Source organism: Schistocerca nitens, chromosome 8 (assembly GCF_023898315.1).
Source record: "Schistocerca nitens isolate TAMUIC-IGC-003100 chromosome 8, iqSchNite1.1, whole genome shotgun sequence".
Classification (NCBI taxonomy): domain Eukaryota; kingdom Metazoa; phylum Arthropoda; class Insecta; order Orthoptera; family Acrididae; genus Schistocerca; species Schistocerca nitens.
Genome location: NC_064621.1, coordinates 344,135,505 through 344,137,918, shown reverse-complemented (window position 1 = coordinate 344,137,918; position 2,414 = coordinate 344,135,505).

The following is a 2,414-nucleotide window of genomic DNA, read 5'->3' as shown; positions in this document are numbered from 1 at the left end:
ACCTTTACCATCAAAAGTTACAAAAAAAATCAACCAAATCCGTCGTGCGGTTCATGATGGTCTTTATTCCAGTGTTTTTTTTCCAAAAACGTTTCTTTTACACAGACTTAGTCCTGACAATTACGAATACAAGAAAGCCAAAATCAATCAAAACTTTCGAGCCGTTCTTAATTGATGATATTTCATACATGCCGCAACTGATGTTAATTTCCTACTTCTCCGTTGGATCATCCAAAAATTTTCTTTAATGCAAACCTTGTCCTAACAATAACAAACAAAACAACAAATCAAGAAAATCGCTCAGGTCATTGTATGGAAGGAAATAATATGTTGTTCGACTCTTCGCGGAAAGTGCTCAAGAGAATTTCCAACAGTAAACCTTGCCCTGATGCACAAATCCACTTTTGTAACATCCGTCACCTGAGGGTATTGAGCATCTCTGTAACATTCTCAGGACGACTAAACGACCCAGCGACGAAACGCGAGCTCTTCGTTGGATATTCACTACCTCTTCTATCAGTCCTACCTGGTAAGGATACCAGACAGATGGAAAGTACTCAACAATCGGTCAAAGAAGCGCCTTGCAAGCCACTCCCTTCATACATGAGTTACATTTTCTTAAGATTCTTCCTATGAATCACAGTCTGGCATCTGCTTTCCCCACTATTTCTCTTCTGAGGACATTCCACTTAGGTTGTTCTGGATAATGACTCCTGATATCCTATGACAGGTATATTGTTACAATGAAATGAACACCCGTAGCTGCTTACAGGCGTTGACATACGTCAACGGGGACAGATGAAAATGTGTGCCCCGACCGGGACTCGAACCCGGGGTCTCCTGCTTACATGGCAGAAGCTCTATCCATCTGAGCCACCGAGGACACAGATGATAGAGCGACTTCAGGGATTTATCTCTAATGTAGTGCGGGACAATACGTTGAGAATGTGGGTTTCGCGGGAGGCGTGCCAGAGATAAATCCCTGCAGTCGCGCTATCCTCTATTTTGCTCCGTTAAGAGCGACATTTTAGGTTCTATCTGCTAGAACGTATTGAATGTAGTCGAAAATCTGGTCCGATACTCGGTAATCTCGTGCTTTTCTTCTCTAAATGGCAGTGCGGGGCTGTTTCAAATAACTTCCTCAAGTCAAGGAACACAGCGGCAAACTGAGCGCCGTTTGCTATGTCGTTGTGGATTTCATGGAGGAACTGAGCGAGCTGTATTTCGCAGCATCTCTGCGGAATCCACGTTGATTTTTATAGAGGAGATTTGCAATATGCGTTACATCGAATTTTACAATTTGTTTTGAACGCTTGAGTATTTCATCGCAATATGACAATTGCGTCTTCTTAACAATTTGCAAATGGCCACGGAAGTACAGAGCAGTCGGAAGGCATGTTTTACGCATAGTTAAATCAGGTTGGAAAGGGTAATGGAGTTTCTCTTATAATCTTGAACAGTCCCAACCTCAGTGGAGCTTTAACAAATACATATTTTAGGCTCGACATTATAACATTCACTTCAGAGTGCACATACATAAACTCTTTTGATACTGTGTGTAATGTGATCGAGACGAATCATATGCTTTAATCTGGTATAGAAAACGCTGTATAATTCTCATGATATCTTCACGTTCGCGCCAGCATCTCTGACCATCACAAAGAACCTGATTTAATTTTCGTGACCTCCATAAAATACACTCCTGGATATTGAAATAAGAACACCGTGAATTCATTGTCCCAGGAAGGGGAAACTTTATTGACACATTCCTGGGGTCAGATACATCACATGATCACACTGACAGAACCACAGGCACATAGACACAGGCAACAGAGCATGCACAATGTCGGCACTAGTACAGTGTATATCCACCTTTCGCAGCAATGCAGGCTGCTATTCTCCCATGGAGACGATCGTAGAGATGCTGGATGTAGTCCTGTGGAACGGCTTGCCATGCCATTTCCACCTGGCGCCTCAGTTGGACCAGCGTTCATGCTGGACGTGCAGACCGCGTGAGACGACGCTTCATCCAGTCCCAAACATGCTCAATGGGGGACAGATCCGGAGATCTTGCTGGCCAGGGTAGTTGACTTACACCTTCTAGAGCACGTTGGGTGGCACGGGATACATGCGGACGTGCATTGTCCTGTTGGAACAGCAAGTTCCCTTGCCGGTCTAGGAATGGTAGAACGATGGGTTCGATGACGTTTTGGATGTACCGTGCACTATTCAGTGTCCCCTCGACGATCACCAGTGGTGTACGGCCAGTGTAGGAGATCGCGCCCCACACCATGATGCCGGGTGTTGGCCCTGTGTGCCTCGGTCGTATGCAGTCCTGATTGTGGCGCTCACCTGCACGGCGCCAAACACGCATACGACCATCATTGGCACCAAGGCAGAAGCGACTCTCATCG